We start from the raw sequence: 19,622 nt of genomic DNA on the forward strand, positions 1-19,622 counted from the left end.
CTCCAGTGAGTTCAGTTGTAGCCAGCGTGTTTCTTTGAACATCTTGTGCCAGCATTTGACACCGAGCGCCGTTCATCCGCACACACGGTGTCCGGTTTTGAAAGGGGCCGGCGGGTTTTTCTGTTTCGCAGGGGACTCCCGATGCTCCCGAGCTGCCTGCCGTACGTGCGGGCTGCAGCCCCGGCCGCGGGCGGGCGGGCCGGCGGGCGCGCGGCGCGCACTAGGACCCAGCGGGGCTCCGGACCCGGGTGGGAGCCGCGCCGCCGACCCCGGGCGGGCGCCGGGGCTGGAGCCGGGGTTCCGGCCGCGATCGGCTGCAGCTCGGCCGGGAGACGGCGCGACCCGGCGGCGGGGCCACCGGCGAGTCCAGCGCCGCCGCAGCCCCCCAATGCGGCCCGCGAGAAGCAGCGGGGGGGGGGGCCGGCGATCGAAGGTAACGAAAATGGGGCTCATTTCCTGCCTCCTGAGCTTCTGCTCTGGCTCAGCATTGTCACGAGAAGCCCTCACTGTTCTGGCTGCTGCATTTTGGGGCACCCTTTGATTTTTTTAAGGTGTCCACCCCCATATTTCCACCTGGTTTCAGATTGATTTATAGCGTGCAGCCCAAGTGGGAAAGATCCAGGGATAGCAAGTTGAATATTTTCATTAGTTTTGGCTCAAAAGTAAGTTCATTAAAAAAAAAAAAAAAAAGTTTCTCAGGAATTTGTGAATAGCCGTTTAAAAAATTTTCTTTTAAAATAGAAGACAAATGAATAATTTAAGAAATTATCAAATAATTGATGTAATTGTGTTAATTACTTCCTAGGGCTTTACTTCTGTGGGCTCCCCAGGCGTTACTTTTATTTTCAAGGAACTAACGTGTTAAATGTGGAGTTTGGCTCGGGCAGAGTTTACAGCATTTGCTGTCGCAACTGTTTTGCTATCAATTATAAACAGTGTCAAATCTGTGGGCAGTTTCAGCCTCTTTTCCAACACTGTAACTGGTTATCCTAATATGACATCTACAGATGAGAGTTTCCTTTGAGGGCCCCAGGAATATTTCTCTTTTCGGAGAAGCGTTGCTTTGAGGAGAAAAACCATGATTCCTGGCTGGGAGGCTGAAGAGACTATTTTTCATGCTTTGTTTATACTCCTGGGATGACATTTGGGGAAGGGCAAGGCAGTCTTTCTCGGCAGCTTTTAATTGCGGGATTATTAATTTACTTAATTTATGAGTTTCAATCCATGGGGCTCGGGGAGCCCTCTGTCACAGGATGTGCTTAAGGTGACCCATTTGCTAGCAGTTGGGACGTACGATTGCAAATGTAAAATGTGCCGCCCGTGGACTGGTCTGCTGGGAGCTCCCATGTGGAGCTGTCGTAGGCTGGCTGCTACTGGCTCATTGAGGAAAAAGGGAATCATTTTCCTTAGCAAAGGAAGACATCCTGTTATATTCCTTTTGTTCCCTGTTTTTCATTGATCACCAGCTCTGTCTTGAGAGGGGAGAGCAGCTCAGAGTGCAGAGCGGAAGACTGCACAGATGCCTACAAACCACTTCAACTCTCACATTGATTGGTCAGCTAGATTGAGACTTAGGAAAACAGCCACCCCAAACCTTCTTTTAAAATCCTGCTGTAATTTTCAGATTAGCCTTCTCAGTGCGCAGATTCCTGCAAGATTGCTTTTTAATTTCGGGTGCAATTTTCGTGAGAGAACCTTTATGTTTAATTTTTCGTTGTTGTTTCTAACCGGATAAAGTAGGCCATTTTGGTGACAAATTTCTTTGCAGACGTCAGCTACTAGCTTACATTTATAGACATATCACTTTACAATACGTTCTCCATGATTTCTCCTCAGGAGCTGTACGATGCAAAGTTGTTCAACTTAGAATAATTTTTCCTAGGCGGTTTTTGACCCGAATATTTAAACAGCACCAGCAGCAGATGGATGTCTAGCTGGATCTTTACTTCGATCATTTAAGCGTCCTGTGCATTGACATGTTTCATGCACTAAATTTAAGTCTGCAACAGTGAAAGAAAAAGGCAATGAAGAGCAAACAATCAAAATCAACTTGCACACTATGATCAGAAATTGTGGCATCTGTTTGGGAGAATGCATTTCACGTCCGAGGAAAGGGGCATTCTTCACCTTATAAGAACAGAAATTAGTAAATCATTGTGTATCTATAAGACAAAAATATATATAAGACCCATGGACATCTTTATTTGAGCCTTAAAGCACTTCAATTAAAGAAGCACTATCTCAGAAGTTGTTAAATGGATAAACACTTTTCTGATTGGCTTAAAAATTTAGACACAGGAAGTGGATGGTATCTAATAACCTATGAGTGGAGACATGGTTGTCATGGAAACCGAGAATAGTAACCCCCCCGCAACACACACATACACTACCATAACCACCACTTAAAAAAAAAAACCAAAAAACCTGCATGTCATCACAGATGCCTGGAGAACATGTTGGCTTCTGTAAGCTTTCCCACAGCATCTGCTGAAACCCGAGACCATGCCTGTCAAATCAAGGTCATTTTACAACAACAACCAAAAATGCAGTCTCCTGGATTTCATAACCGTGTTTTATTAAGCATATGTGAGGGAAAAAAACCTTAAAGCGAGGATGAGCACACGTGCTTACTTAGCGGTTGGCTACCTCTGAGTTGTGCAAGGCAAAGCGAAGAAGGTATTTGAGCACTTCATTGTGGAATCAAACTGATTTGTAGGTCCTACTGTTAGAACGAAGCTCTTTTTAGAGCCATAAAGACTGGAGTGTTGCCCGTGGCTGAAGAGTCACTTGGGGAAGGTATAATGAAGAGTCTATGTTTGCGAGAGGGTTCAAAGTTGAACTGTGGCAATTGAATTCAAAGAACTGGCATTTTGGAACCCTGAACTAAGGCAAATCGACTGGCTGGTGATTTGCAAAGTACAGGGGAGGGTGTTCTCAATAGCTGAGCAGGGAGAGGAAAGCTCTGACTAAGTAGAGCTAAACTGTTTCAAAAACTGCAGTTCATATTTGATTAACTTAGAAAAGTTTCCTCTTCTTTTGTAGATGAGGAGAGTGCTTTTAGTTTTAAGTTTTCAAAATCAGAGTTGTGACTATTTCCGATACCTTGGTAATGGTTTCAGTGAGGAGGGGGAAGAAGGGAGAAAAGTTTGGAGACCCTCCCCCTTTTCACTTTGCTGAGTGAAAAATAACCGAGGAGGCCCTCTCCTCAATTTTGACTTGGACGGTCAACATGGAAGCTTGTAAATATAATGCCAAAGTGTTTCTTAGGTTTCTCTAATCTTGTCAGTGGTAGTCTTTAAATTCTAAATTCTTGATATTCATTTAGTAATATCTTCCTTCTAATCATGACTTATAGCATTGTCTTGCTTTATCTTAAATGAAATTGGTCAGTTTTAAATATTACTTAACACTTTGATCTTTTTAAAAAGAAGACAATTTTTCCTTGTTTTTATCAACTAATTGCATGGGGGAAGAGAAAAAGTGGAAAGAATCCTGAGTGTATTTTAATGTTTATATAACATCCTGCCCCTATGCCATAGGTAGTATGGACTTTAGAATAAATGCAGCGGTATAACAATCACCTGCTGTGTTGATTCAGCATATATATTTCATGATCCCATGTTGTTAAATATTTAACTGATTGGGGTTTGGTGAAAAAGGTTGTGTTTAATGGCACAACGGTTCTCTTTTAGCAAAGGATTTCCTGCAGGGAGCTTTCTTATCTGTAAGTATGGTCATTGGCAGGAAGCAAGTCAGTTGCTTGTTTTTACAAACTGAAGGAAATGAATGGGATTTGTTGGTTTCTAGAATCTGCCTTCCTTCTCCATTGTCTGTCAAATAGTTTGCTCAGAATTTCTAAAGCGACTCCAAATCTTTGGCATTTCTGTTTATTTATTTTTGACTTTGGGATTAGAAAAATTGGTCATTATTTTACTGTGTACAACTTACTTTACCAATCCAAATGAACAAGATGTTCAATAATATTCTAATTCATTTTCAGTTGTCAGATCTACACATACTCACTGAAGCTGGCATTTTTTGGATAGCTCTGCCAAATTTCTGATCATTCAGAATACCAACCAAATGCCAGTTTCATGGTGAGGTAAAGGGAGAGAAGCAGCTTCATTCTTTCCTTTGCTTATCAGAAGAAAATTCATAAAGACTGAATGTCAGGTATATGCCTACTTTGCTGATGGCAAAAGACTGGTGTAGGGGGAGAATCAGAAATGGCGGGGGGCAGTGCTAAATCCAGTGTACAATCCATGTGAGAAAACCAGATCTTAACCTTGAAGAGATTTCTTGTGCAAGACTCTGGATTGCTTTTTGGATATTGTCAATAAACACATTTAGTTATTTTAATTTGTGTATGTTTCAAACTCTGGAAGAGAAAACAAGGGTGAACTTCTTTAAAGGAAAAGAAGTACATAAACCTGCATTTGAAGGAAACAGCCCTGGGGGGATGGGTTAAGAGTGTCTGAGGGAGAGAATGATTTGTTGCAATGGTTTTCACACATTTTTGAAGACATCATTTTTGTTTTATATTTAGCACCGAATGGAATCTTATGCAAGACCTTAATCCATGAGCGGAATAGGAACAAAGCTGCTTGGGGGAAACCAAGAACCAGGAGCCCAGAGCCTGATGTCTTCCCCTGGGCTGTGCCTGGGGCTCACCCTAGAACCCTGCTACCTCTGTGTAACAGTCTGAAAATCACTGCTTTTAAAGTGTCCAAAATATTCTCTAAAGAAGACCCAAGAGAATGGCTTACAGAGCCCCCAGAACCTCTTAGCTGAAGAGAGAACTTTTGCCTTGATAATTTAAGAGGCGCTTGTGCTCAGAACGAGTAGGAAAAAGGCACATACTACAATGTACTTTAATAAGCCAGTGTGTCTATAGCAAATGATTCGGCTGGCCATAAATATGGCAAAGCCCTGGACCAGTCTCTAATAAGGGAAGGGAAAGGATGTTTTTAGGGGTTACTTACAAACCAGGGCCCCCTTTCCCTATAAGCTATGGGAATATTGCATAGACATATTTGAGAGTACTTAGTTATGATTATTCCAGAATACATGGATTTATTCTGTTGCCACCTCGGGATCTGTTATATCACTGTTATTCTATTTGTCAGTGAAAATTATTTCATATTAAGTGTCGTTCATGAAATGAAAGTTTGCCAAGCTATATAATCTGCTTGGCAGACTCAGTCATGTTTTGCGTGTTGAGTAAAATGATAACACACAGATGATATTTGAATATCATCAAATATATTCGCATTATCTCCTCTCTTGTGCGATTGACTAAAATGGCAGCATTGGGGTTGGGCTCAGTTCTCCTCGCTCACATCCCATGGCTACGAGTATTAAGATTTCTAGGGGTGGTGGACAGAGAAATTCCCTTCGGTTCCACTCTGGATTTTCATGACCACTCGATTCACGCGTGCACAGTTATGGAGGTGAGGAGAAATCGGTGGACCCTTCAGGCAGACTGGAGTGCGTCGTGTTCCTTGTGGCCACAGCCATCCTCCCTGCATCGTTTCCTGGAGGATGTGCAGTGGGGCTGTTTGTAGAAGTAGGAAGGGCAGACCCCTCTCTACATTCTCCCATTACTTCCGCGGGGTTTGCAGTCCCTGTTACCCGCATGGGGTTGGAAATGGCAATTAGAATGATCAGTGTTCTGGGAAGTTGCAGGTCTTCCAGCAATTTGTGCTGGAACTTTTTCTTTTTCTTTCTTTCTTTCTTTCTTTTTTTTTCTTTTAAAGTAGGCTCCACACTCACAGTGGGGCTTGAACTCACACCCCTGAGATCAAGCATCGCAGACTCTACCCACTGAGCCAGTCCGGCGCCCCGGGGAACTTTTTCTATTTTTAAGAAAATATTTCCTCTACAAAGATGAAACTAGTATGAGCACAAAATAGTTGGCTGCGGTGGTGGATGGAGAGAAAATGATTGTGGTTAACTTTTATTTGTTGAATTGTGTGGAAGAAAGCTTTTCATGTGTAGGCTGTTTAAAGCTATCTTATTCCTCCTCCCACTGCATTTCAAAGAAGAATGAGTGTGTACGCAGAAATCCAATGGAACTGTCCCAAGGCATATTCATGAAAATAGACCAATGATTCCTCTTGAGTGAGCATTTAAACTCCGATGTTCTTGGGGACTTTTTTTTTTTAACTCAAGGATTCGGTGCAGTTACTGGGACCTGGCAGAAATTGCTAGTGTAGGACTTAAGATGTTACATAGAGTGTATGCTGTGTACCTTTCTTAAGATTCGGATAACAGCAAGTTCTCCTTGAAGAGGGGACTTAAGTATATTATACAAGGTTAGATTTCAGATAATCTCAGGTTATGTCTTCACACCCTGATATTTTCTGATTCAGTAAACTTAACATTTTTGCAGCCTTTAAAACAATTACTGTTTAATGACTAGTTAATACAGATCTCTAAATTAAGGTAGTCATACTGTTTCGTGGGACTAGATTTAGCATTTATAGTGGTCTCTTGAAAAAGAAATAAGTTGCTCTCGGTAAGTTTAGCAGTATTGGGTAACAGAAAAATCATATCACACTAGTAAGAGGCTTTCCTTTAAAAGATGCCTCCCCAGGGTGCCTGGGTGACTCAGTGGGTTGGGCATCTGACTTCTGCTCAGGTCTAGATCTCAGTGTCCTGGATGGAGCTCTGCCTCAGGCACTGCGCTCAGCAAGGAGTCTACTTCTCCCTCCCTTTCCCTCTCCCTCTGCCCTTTCCCCTGCTCATGCTCTTTCTCTCCCTCTCTCTTTCTCAAATAAATAAATAAGATCTTTTTTTTTAAAGCTGCCTCCCCTATATGATTTTAATTGATTCTTATAATAACCTAGTATTCATATACTGCTACCACTGTTACTACTAAGTAATGATAAATATGCATTAATGTCCCATTTTACAGATAAAGAAACTGAGGCCCTGTGTTCCTAGGGCCACATACTCGTTGGTCACCAGCCAGTTCTGACTCCCAAATTCCAGGCATTTTTTCCACCCCACTGGCTACCTCACAACTGTTCAACTGTTTCTGTTCCAGGGTTGATGACTTCCCCTTCCATGTTCGAAATGGAATCTCCTCCTGGGAAAAAAATCACAGGGTGGGGTAGGGAATATTTGATATAACTTTGACAAGAAACAGGGTTTGCTCGTGAATGTTCTGTGTTCCCACGTCTGGCCAGTAGGGTTGCAAGGGACTTTGTAGTTCCCTTGTCAGAGACTATGCTAATTCCTCTTCATCTTTTGAATTTTCCTTCATCTACCTCTGAGCACATTCACCTACTTGGTAAACAAAAGGCTCTTACCACAGGGATATGACTTCCCTGAATTAGCCAAATATTGCACTTCATCTTTCTGTTGTGGCCTCCGCAGAAACGGATTTCCTAGACAACATTCACTTTTGTAATTCATAGGAGCTGCCCAACAAACTCAAATACAATGACATCTCCTTTATTTTCTGAATAAAAAACAGGGGGCTTACCTTGTCAGATTAGCAGGCTGTCTGGTATCTCCTTCTTGGGGCTCCCCTACCCCTAAGTCATACAAACCCCATATGGGTTGATACAGACCGAGTGGAGCAGGGTCCCTTTGGCTTCTCATCTAAGCCCAGAGCTCTGCTTCTTGCAAGCTGGCAGAACAGGCTTCAGCCAGAGAACATTCGTGGGGACTTGTTCATGCCCTTAGCAGCAGTGGGAGGTTGGGCTGGTGTGCACTAGGATGTCAGGCCCGAAAGGGAAGTGGCCAGGGCATCCGTAGCTCCTACCACCACTCTACTCTTCAGCTCCTTCTACGGGGTCAGAGATGTAGACGTTTTAGAAGAATAATCATTTTTAATAATCCTCTGAACTTCAAAATGAATGAAGACCCTGGGAGAGTGGTTTTTAGTCCAAACAAACAGGAACAGGAGAAGTCGCGCCAGTTCTGAGTCTAAGCATTCGGGCAGAAATGTTCAACGAGGGCATTCATTTTGTTGTTGTTTTTCCTCTGTTACCAGCATTATCCTGTTTCCCAGGTTGGAACACTTGGACACTTACTTGCTTTCCATCCATGTATCTCATTTATCACCAGAGCTGCTTGCTGCTTTCTTGGAAATGCACCTTCTATTCATCTCCTCATCTTGAGTGCTGGAGCCTTGCGCCTGGGACACCGCAGGTCACCTCGAAGGGGCTCTGTCCCTCCCGCTCCCTTTCCTTCCCCTGTACTCCTGAAGACTTGTCTCCCCCCAAAATGCTCTGGAAGTGCCTCTGCCACGTAGAGCTGTGTGTGACCTTGACCTAAGACCCGGTGATATGGAAAGAAGACTCAGTAATGTGGAAATCCTGAACGGATTATTGTGAAGGTTAATCGTAGAGTCCCCGAGAAGCGCTTGGCACAGAGCCTGGCACATAGTTGCAACTTACCGTAGTGATTTGTATTGTTGTGTTGTTATTGGTGTTAGTCCCTCAGCCACTGAGAACCTGTGATGGCTTTCTGTGGCTCCCCTTACCAAGTCTGTCTTCCTCTGTCCGGCAAGACCTTCTGTGACCTGGCCTTACCCATTAGGGCTCAGGGAATGCCTCTGGCACTGGACCCCGGACTCGCCTTGCCCCTTTCAGCTCCGCTGCCTTTGTTTATATTGTTCCTAGTTCCTATGATCCCCTGACCACAACCTTCTTCTTCCTCCATTCACATGTTGGAAGGACACCAGTTGCGCCCATCCTGCAGCTCCAGTGTATAGAGAAAATGCAATTTATTCCTTTTTTTCCTACAGCGAACCTTCTTCCCCAGCACGCACCTGTTGATTATCAGGAAAAAGAATAATAACTTTTGATCCTATCTATTTTAAAACTTAGTGCGGTCAGATAATCCAAACAGTCCCTTACAGTAATTCTTAGTCTTCCTGGGAGAATACTGCCCATTCGCTCATGTTATGTCCGCTCCTTTGCCTGTGATGGTGTGTGTGTGGGAAAGAGTGTCAAGCATGCTCCTCCCTTGTATTTCTTCCCGAGGACGAGCAGATTCAGGCTCCGTAGGTGGGGTGACCTCTGCTCTTGGGGACTGGGTCTCTTGCCCACTGGTGCTGCTTGTGTTATACTAGCAGTTGAAGCCTGTGACTCTTATTACACATAATCTAACCCAGGGGTTTTCAAAGACCCACAGTAAGATACAGATACATTGTCAGGGCGCTTGGGTGGCTCAGTCGGTTAAGCGTCCAACTCTTGGTTTCGGCTCAGGTCATGATCTCAGGGTTGTGGGATCGAGCCCCACATCGGGCTCTGCATTCAACTGGGAGTCTGTTTGAGATAATCTCTCTCCCTGTCCCTCTGCCCCTCCCCCACCACTCTCACTCTCTCTCTCTCTAAAATAAATCTTTTTTTTTTAAAAAGATAGATACATTGTCAGAAGATCCTAGTAAGCACATATGGACATTGTATACATGGATGGACCATACAGAAGATAGTATTATTCTTGCTACACTCCATGCACTCTGGTCTCCATTCTCTTTTATTTTATTCTATTTTATTTAATTTAAAAAACCTCACTGTGACACTCCCTGCTGACTTAGTCTCACCTCAGCTCCCATGAGCAGCAAACTCTGAGTTTGCTCCAACATCCTCCATCAGCCTTCTGGTCTGGTGGTCTTGGCAAGGGATCCCCTCCTCTGGCCACAGCCAACTCAAGGCAAGTGCATGGTTCTTAGCTCAGCCTCCTCCCCCTCCTCCTCCTCCCACCCCAACACCTCGACTCACTGCTCCCTCTGCTTGAGCATGCTGTCGCACTGGGCTGATGAAGCTGTGCCCCACACTGGTGCAGGCCATCTCTTCTCAGGGCTCCACATGGTGCAGGAATATGGGCACAAGGACATCCCTCTACACCCAGTGTACTTCCTCCAGTCAGGAGGCAGAATCACCCAGGAGTAGGTCAGGCCAAGCAAGAAATACCCAACTATCCTCTTTTCTTCTCTCCTATTTCTTTCCTATAATTATCTGGACCCAGAAACGGGTGGATTCTTCTTTAGCTTCCCCTTCACCACCACTTCCTTGCACCATCAAGGTGGGGAGATTAGGGACTTCCCTGTCCCTGATGGGTAAAAGTAGCATCTTCCACTGTCTTCCGGTAGATTCTTTGAGTTGGGTCGTCCAGATTCCTGGTAAATGGTGGAAAATCCTGTCCCAGGACAAAGCCTGACTTTCAAGGTTGTGGAATTTCTGCCTGTGGCACAGTCTACTATTTTCCCACCTGTGTACATTCTGTGCAAGTTTTAGCTAACAATCACATTTCGAAGACTGCCCCCCCTTTTTGGTCTTTTGCTAAGAATGGCAAAACTCTAGCTTCTGGGATGCGAGTAGATGTGTGGGGTTTCTGTCTGGTTTGTGTCCTTGTTTTTCTTTATAGTTTTATCCCATACTTTTTTTTTTTAGCCTGAAACTACATATAGTTTAGTTTTGCCTGCTTTCATATAAATGGAAACATTATAGGGGTGTGTGTGTGTACTGTCTCATGGTTTAAAATATGTTTCTTATAAATGGGAACAAAAAAATGGAAAGCCTCTGCATCGTGGTAATTGTCTAGATATGGAATTTCTGTTCATAAGGTATAAGCATCTTAATGCAAATTGGTTTCAAAAGTGCGTGGGCCAATTTACATTCCCACCAGTAGTGAATATATTTTTCTGTTGTTTCATGTTCTCAAGACATTTAATATTGTCAGACTTTAAAAGTTTTGCCAGTAGGGGCACCTGGGTGGCTCAGTTGGTTAAGCGACTGCCTTCGGCTCAGGTCATGATCCTGGAGTCCCGGGATCGAGTCCCGCATCGGGCTCCCTGCTCAGCAGGGAGTCTGCTTCTCCCTCTGACCCTTCCCCCTCTCATGCTCTCTCTCTATCTCATTCTCTCTCTCAAATAAATAAATAAAATCTTTAATAAAAAAAAAAAGTTTTGCCAGTATAAGTGTGAAATAATCTCATTGTTATTTAAATTATTTTGGTTATCAATAAGTTTGAGTATCTTTTCATAAGTTTATTGGTCATGTATGTTTCTTCATTTTGTGAAGTTCCTATTTGCCTTTCGTCTAGTGTTTTCCAAAAAACTTAGTTTCTTAGATCTCTGTAGTATCTCTTTGTTTATTTTCCGCTGTATCTTTATTGTTTTTACTCTTTTGTGTTTATTATTTTATTTTTTAACTTCCTGAGATGGCAGTTTTTGAAGTTTTCTATTTTTTCTTTTAAGATTTTATTTTAAGGTAATCTCTACACCCAACGTGGGGCTTGAACTCACAACCCTGAGATCAAGAGATACAACTTGTTCCAACTGAGCCAGTCAGGTGCCCCTGAAGTTTTCTTTTCTAATACCAAAATACAAGCTATAAATGACCTTCTAAGTACTGAGTTAGTGCTATCTCAGGAGTTATAGTATGTAACATTTTCACTGTTGTTCAGTTCTAATTAACTTTTAAATTTATTATAACTTTTTCTTTGTTCTATGGATTATTTAAAAGTGTTTTGTATCTTTCAAGTTATTTCTTCATTATTGATTTCTAACAATTGCATTTTTGTCATATAACACAGTCTTATGATGTCAATTATGGAACATTAAGTCAAGCTTGTTAACCTAGTCTTTAAATCTTTACTATTTTTATTGATACTTTGCTGATCTATTTTTAATTGAGAGAAGTGTATTAAAATTTCTCACTGAGAATAATAGTTTATCACTTTTCTTGATATATTTTGAAGTTACATTATTTGATGTATATATTTAGAATTCTTCTGTCATCTTGGAGAATTGAATCTTTTATTATTATGAAGGAATGCACTTTAACACTCATGCTGTTTTTTGTCCTTAAGTATATTTTTGTCTGATGTTCATGCAACAACACTAGACAACCATGGGACATGCCAGCTTCCTCTTTTTTTTTTTAAGATTTTATTTATTCATTTGAGACAGAGAGGTACACAGAGAGAGAGAGCATGAGCAGGGGGAGAGGCAGAGGGAGAGGGAGAAGCAGACTCCCCGCTGAGCCAGGAGCCCGACGTGGGGCTTGATCCTGGGACCCTGGGACCATGACCTGAGCCGAAGGCAGACACCCAACCATCTGAGCCATCCAGGCACCCCTCAGCTTCCTCTTTATTAACTTTTGCTACTTGTCTTTCCATCCTTTGTTTTTTTAAACTCTTTGTATCCTAGTATTTTGGATGTATCTTTTATATGTGACCTATAGGTGGATATTGTTTTTAGGCAGTCTATAAATACCTTTTAACTGAAATATGTAATGTTTATATTTATTGTAATTACAGATATATTTCAATTTATCCTTCATGTTATTTTATCCTTTCCATTTGTCCTGCCTCTTCTGTGTTTCTTTTTCTTTCATTTCTTGCCTTCTTTTGAATTGATGAGCCTTCCTTTCTTATTTTATGTATTTTTCTATAGTAGTTTAGAAGTTTTACACTATTATTATTCTTTTAGTGGTTCTCTGGAAGTTTTAGCATGTATACTTATCAAAGTCTAAAACTAATTCATATCTTTCCTTTCCTCCCAAACAATGAAAGGATCTTAGGTTACTTAACTCCAGTCACTGCCCCCACTTCCCCAAATTAGGTCCCATTTTTGCTCATTGTTTTAGGTGTATCTTATGTTTTTTTAACTTCACATGTTAGACATTACTGTTATCATTTTAAAATAGAACTTTTTGTTCAGATTTACCCACATATTTACTACTTTCTTTGTTTATAATTCCTTCCTCTGCCCCCAGTCCTACCCCACTGGATCACTTCTTTTCTTAGATTTCATTTAGTGAGGATCAATTGAGGGAAAACTATTTCAGTTATTGTTTGTTGGAAAGTTCTATTTTTTCTGTTTTCTAAAAATATAGTTTTGCTAGGTATAAAATCTGTGTTTGCTAGGTATACAATTCTAGTTATTTTTCTGTCAACATGTTAAAGATGTTCTGTTGTTTTCTGGTTTCCTCTGCTGAGAAGTCAATACTAAATCTAATTGTCACTTGTCATTGAAAGGTATTCTTTATTCAATAGTACTTTATGGCTGCTCTTAGATATTTTATTTTTGGTATTCTGCAATTTTATTATAAAGTATCTAGATGTGAATTTCTCTTTTATGTATTTATTTCATATGGGATTTTGCGGGTTTTGTGAATTTATGGATTGAATTGTTTCATCAGTTATGGAAGATTCTCAGAATATTGTCCCTGCTCTGTACTCTTCTACTTCTGGATTTCAGATTAAGTATATCTTAGACTTTTGCTCTTTGTCTTCTCTATGTTTTAACCTCTTTTTCATGTTTTCTGTCTTTCTCTCTAATATCTTTATGTGCTACAGTCTAGATATTTTCAGTATTTGTCAGTTTCCTCTATCCAATCTGTCTGATTTGCTTGCAGCTTATATACTTGTTTCCTTCTATTATTTAAACATTTATTTTATATTGTGTGTCTAATGATTTTAAAAGTTGAAGTCTTTGTGGGTTCAATTCTACCATCTCTTGTTTTTGCTAGTTGTTCATGATGCTTTGTTTCCTTATGCATGTGTGTGTTTGTGGGTTTTGTTTTATTTTACTGTGACCTAATTTTTTTTGAGACTTGATAGGTAGGAATTCTTTGAGGTTTGTATTTAGGTGAATTCTCTAGATTTTGCATTTGTTTCTGCCAGGTGCATGGTATCATAAACAATCTGCAAAGCAAGGACTTAAAATTTTCAACTTGAGTTTTGGGAGATCAATCACATAATCAGTTCGTATTCAAAACTCATGTGAAGGCTCTCTTGTGATTACAGATTTTCAGTAAGGACTCTCTCTCCTCTACTCAACACGAATTTTGGAGACAGGCATTCTGATAGCCTTTTGGAGTCCTATCTATAGCAGAGCACCTCCTAGTATACTTTCTTTGTACCTTGGTGAGTCCTGCCTTTGTTAGTGCTACCAAGTTTGTTTGCCATCCCCTGTGCTCTGCTATACTGTAAAAACAGAAGCTCAAGTTCACTCAGTTTGTTAAATGCCGTCAAGGTGAAAGCTGATGTAAGTGTTATGCTCTGAGTATGCCCCAGTTTCTTGTTGGCTCATACATCCATTTCAGACTATTTTGAGGAAGTATTTTGTCCGGCATCTTTAGTTGTTTCAAGGATTGGACAGGTATCTTTTTTTGTCATAGTGCCAGAAAAAGAACTCCCATCCTTCTTTCTCTGTATTTCTTCTTCAATAGTCCCTGGATATATGAATGCCCCTGGGCAACTAGGGTGAAGATCATGTGTGCATAAAGCAGTAGAAAAAAAGCACAATCATTATTTTCAAAATATGACCTCCTTCTGCACCTATTTTAAGCCCTAACTTGTATTAGTTGAGGTAATACTAGCTGCTTCAATAAAACCAACAGTGCAATGAATCAAAACAATAAAAGTTTATTCCTTATATATCCAAAGTGGGTGTCCTGAATGGAGAATGGCTCTCATTCAGGTGGTGATCCAGGGAACCAGACAGTTTTCATTCTGGGGCTCTGCCATTTTCAACCAATGGCTCCCAAGGTCATTGTGCTTACTTAGATCACGCCGGCAAAAGGGGGAAAGAACGGAGAAACTCAGGAGTGACAGGTTTTTACTGGCCATCCTAGATGTGGCACATTCCACTTCCTTTCCCAGTTATTAGCGAATACTTGGTAGGATTGCCACATCTGTCTGCAAGGAGGGTTGCTGGGAAAGGTAGTCTGGATGTGTGCCTAGGAGGAAGAAGAACAGGTGTAATAAACAGCCAGTCTGTCTCTGTCATGCATTTCCTTTCTGAAACTTTGGCCCAGCCTGTTTCCTCACTTCTCTGAGCTCCTTTTTCACTTAGAATCAGTGCCACCACGTTTAAGATTTAATTATCCTGAATTATTTCATGTTCATCCAGTTTAAACCCCCAACTATATAATAACTTCCTTGAGGGTGTGAATTATGTGCTGAACGTTTGAAAATGTCCCCTATCATGTAGTTTTGAACACACAGCATGCTCTACTGAAATTAAGCCTCAGATGAAAGGAGAACGTTCTTGTTGTAAGCAGATGACTGCTAACGCTTTTAGGGATGCAGCATTGTGATCTGCAACTTATTCATTATGTTACTCCTTCACGTTTTTGCCTTAGACTTGAAATTTATCAAAATAAAAATTTGAAGAAACAAACCCTGAAACCCCTGACAGTTGGAGGGGGCACTGCTCACCATAGTGGCATTTCCACGGGGGGATCACTTTAATCTGTCTCAGTTGTTTCTTCTGAAATGTCTTGACATCAGCCCTCTCGGCACCCTCTGGGTTGTTCTGAAAATTCATACCGTCATTCTGGAAATACTTGTTGAGGTCTGCAAGGTGCTAGAGACTGGGGAGCAGCTGGGTATAGGGGCGTGAGATAAGACCCTGCCCCAGAGCCAGTCAGGTGAGGGGGTGTAAACAAACTGCTTTGAGTGGAGAAAGACCTTTGTGGTTGATTTTGTGATTGATACAGTGGTGGTTCTAGTTCATTTGTAGGATGGGAAGGATAAAGGCTTGGTACGATCTCAAGTCCTTTAGGAGGGACTTTTCACTTCTTTTCCTTTGCTTTTAGGTCTTGCTTATGGAAGCCAGCCTTTTTCCAGGCAAGTAGTTAGCAAAGCAACAAGCAGAGTGTAGCTCTTAAATATTCTCTAGGGCCACAGATAATCTCAGCTGAACTGGACCCTGGGTTATTGGCCTCAGTATCACTCTCTGCTTCAGTTGAACTTACTACTTTGTTGCTAGGCTCAATGTTTTCAATTCTCTATTTTTATTTTCTGTTGCTATTGGTCTTAGTAAATGAGAATGACATATGGACTTGAGTTAAACTGTTGGAATCCTCGTTTGTTTTCTTTTCATTGCATAGTTTTCTTTCTCTACTGCACCGCGCTGTGGATGGGAAAATACACTGACATCTTAGTAACTCTAACTAATCTATTATCCACCTGCTCAGATGCAAGCACAATGCATGTGGCAAATTACTTTATATGCCAATAAAGCCTGTGTTTTGGAAAAATGTTGGGCTGTTTATATTCAAAACATTGTTTTGAATCAAGTCATCTAAAATATGCAGATGGAGAATAGGAAATGGTATCCTGAATAGCATCCTCAAAATTCCAGGAAGGGTCAGGCTGCAAAATACAAGACATGGTGAGTCTATAATTAGGTATAGACCATGTTTTATTTGCCTGAGCAACTCCTCGGGCTTAGCTCTGGCACTGGGCAGAGAATAGCTCTTGAACCCAGAGGAGTTCACTTTAGAAGATGACCCGGCAGGTAAATGTGGTTCCTTCAGTAGCCAAACAAAGCAAGTCCTTCACTTCTTATGTTGTTCCACTTGTGGAACAGGGCATAGAATTTCTGGCAGGTGAGAGTAGAGTACAGCATTTTTAATAAAATTGATGAAGTGTAGATGGGTGGGTGCACAGGGCTCTTCTTGAAATTGTGTCCATTTTCTTCCCAATTCTAAACCTCTAGTAAATGAGAATTTTAGATTTTTTTTCTTGTGTTTGGAAAGGTTTCCAAAGCTCCTCTTTTGGAGGTACCGAGTCTCAACCAAAGATGTTAATCAGATATACAGCCCAGGACCTAGCAGACTGAGTAGGATAGCTAACCCCCTCTTTTGATGCAGTGAGCTACTGAGTGGTCTCTTCCTACTTAGAGCAAGGGCTCCTTTTTAGCCTTAATAGTAAGTATTCAGTCACAGAGGGAAGAGGCAAGGCTTCCATATTTTTTATATGGCTGATGTGATTTTTAAATTAATTTGTGTATATATATATTTAAAGATTTATTTATCCTTAGAGAGAGAGAGCATGAGCAGGGGAGGGACAGAGGGAGAGGGAGAGAAGAAGAGGGAGAGAGGGAGTGGGAGAGAGACAATCCTCAAGCAGACTCCCCACTGAGCACAGAGCCCAATGTGGGGCTTGATCCCATGACCTCGAGATCATGACCTGAGCCAAAATCAAGAGTCGAACGCTTAACTGACTGAGCCACCCAGGCACCCCATTAAATTAATCTATATTTTTAAAGCAGAGTCCTCCATGCAGTATTATTGGGGTGACCATATATCCTGATTTGTTTGTAATAGTTTTGGTTTATGCGTACTGCCTCAGTTTAATGATTCCTTTTATTTTCAAAGGCACCCTGGCTTATATGATAAATTATGGTCACCTTACTTACAGTGGTAGTCAATGTATCTAGCAATAGTAGATCAGATTTGTTCCGACCAGCTTATCTGCTGAGAAAATCTGCTTAAAATTAAAAAGGAAAAAAAAAAAAGTCAGTTTGGAAGCCTTGGAGAGTCATCAAAGCAATGAGGAATGATAAAACCAAGATTCAGGGAAAGGAAAGCCCTAAGAGATGAGCACAGCTTTTGGATCTTTTTCTTGAGACAGTTGTCACTTCCAAAATTAGTGGCCAAGAGACTAAAAAACTTAGCAGAGTTTTCAACAGACTCATGGGATTGGGGGCATTATAACTGTATTCAAGTCCTGCCAAGGAGCAGAAGCCCTAGTAAACAACCTGGGCTTTCATTTGGAACCCTGAGTCAAGATAAACCAGAAATAGAAAAACTCACACAGGGACTGAAGCCAAAAATCAAATATTTTCAGATTAGTGTCCCTAGTTTAGTTCCTTGCCAGAAACAAAAGTTAAAATCCTCTCTGGAGGAAGATACATCTTCCAGAGCCTCATGTTTTTACTAGAGTTTTTCATGTACTGTATCTGTCACCTGGTAAAAAATAACTAGACATATGAGAAGACAAGACATGATTTAGAAAACCAACAAATAAAATATACCTTTCTCTGACTTATTTCACTTAACATTATACCCTGTAGGCCCATCCACATTGCTACAACTGGCAAGATCTTGTTTTTTTTTACGGCCAATTAATATTCCATTTTATATCTATATCATATCTTATCATTCACATGTGGAATTTAAGAAACAAAACAAATGAACAAACAAAGAAAAAAAGAGAGACAAAAAAACCCCAGACTTGAATACAGAGTACAAACTGGTGGTTGCCAGAGGGGAGATGGGTGGGGGGATGGGTGAAATAGATAAGGAGGATTAAGACCACACTTATATTGATGAGCACTGAGAAATGTACAGAATTGTTGATGTATTTAAAAAGAAATATAAATGAGACAGAAAGATTTATAGATGTATTCTATAAATCTAGATGACTGAAGTTCTTTAAAGCGAGAAATAAAGATGAAGAAGAAGAAAAAAAGATATAGCTAAAAGAAATCCAGATAGTGGATTAATCAGAGATGGTCTCTAAAATAACTGTGATTAAGGGGCACCTGGGTGGCTCAGTCATTAAGCGTCTGCCTTCGGCTTGGGTCATGGTCCCAGGGTCCTGGGATCGAGCCCCACATCGGGCTCCCTGCTCCACAGGAAGCCTGCTTCTCCCTCTCCCACTCCCCTGCTTGTGTTCCCTCTCTCGCTGTGTCTCTCTCTGTCAAATAAATAAATACAAAATCTTAAAAAATAAAATAACTGTGATTGAAATATTCAGAGAATTAAAAGATAAGATGTAAAAAATTGCCAGACAACTGGAAATTATAAATAAGAACCTGGTACTGAAAAATATAGTTACTGAAGTTTAATAGATAACTTATAAATCAATGAACTTTTTGAGGTGATGGAAGTCCTCTAAGACTGTGTTATAGTGCTGGTGTTGGTTGCACAACTGAATTAATATGCTGAAACCATTGCGTGTACATTTACAGTAGATCTATTTTATGGTATGTAAATTGTACTTTAATAAATGTGTTGAAAATGGATGGGTTCAATGGGGTAGATGCAGTTGAAGAGAGAATTAGTGAACTGAAATGTAGAGCAGAAGAAAATACCCAAAATAAAGCCTGGAGAGACAAAATGATGGAAAATAAATACAGGATTTTTAAAGACATACGATATATGGTGGAAAGGCCTAATATACAGGTAATTGGAGTTTCAGTAGGAGAGGACAGAGAAAATGGAGCAGAAGAAATAATTGGAAAAAATTGCTAAAATTTTTCCAAAACTAACAAGTGACACAAAACTGCAGAATTAAGAAGCCCTAAGATAGCAATCAGGTTCAGTACGAAAAAACAAAAACAAAACAAAAACAAACAAACCAGAAAACAAAGCAAAAACATGCTGAAAAGCAGTCAGGACTGGAAGAATAGTTAACTCTTGTTTTCAAAGGAGCAACAATAATATTGACAACCAACTGTTCAATGAAACAATAAAATTCAAAAAGAAATGGCATGAGATCTTCAAACTGCTGAAAGAAAACAGTTGTTAATTGTGAATTCTATATCTACCTAAAGGATTCCTCAAAATGAAGAAAAACTAAAAGTATTAAAAAAAAATTATCATGAGCCCATCTGTACTACAGGAGATCCTAAAAGTCATCCCCCCCGACTTTTTTTAAAGTAGGCTCCATGCCCAGAGTGGAGCCCAGTGTGGGGCTTGAACTCAGAATCCTGAGATCAAGACCTGAGCTGAGATCAAGAGTCACATGCCCAAACTGACTGAGCCACCCAGGTGCCCCTAAAAGGCATCTTTTGGACAGAAGGAAAATTATTTCAGATCAAAGCTCAGAGATGCAGAAAGGAATGAAGAACAATAGAAATA

The 19,622-nt window shown here is 40.8% G+C and overlaps 1 protein-coding gene across 3 annotated transcripts in view; it reads left to right on the forward strand.

The window, feature by feature from the left end:
* The first annotated feature begins 286 nt into the window (after positions 1-286).
* FOXN3 (forkhead box N3) overlaps positions 287-19,622 on the forward strand; it is a 395,708-nt gene continuing 376,372 nt past the window's right edge. For all 3 annotated transcript variants that reach the window (XM_034992922.1, XM_034992927.1, XM_034992928.1), the window contains exon 1: positions 287-433. The gene's annotated coding sequence lies outside the window, so the exon portion shown is untranslated. The remainder of the gene's footprint in view (positions 434-19,622) is intronic.

This window comes from Mirounga leonina, unplaced genomic scaffold (genome assembly GCF_011800145.1).
Source record: "Mirounga leonina isolate KUSES-001 unplaced genomic scaffold, KU_Mleo_1.0 Mir_82, whole genome shotgun sequence".
NCBI classification, from domain to species: Eukaryota; Metazoa; Chordata; class Mammalia; order Carnivora; family Phocidae; genus Mirounga; species Mirounga leonina.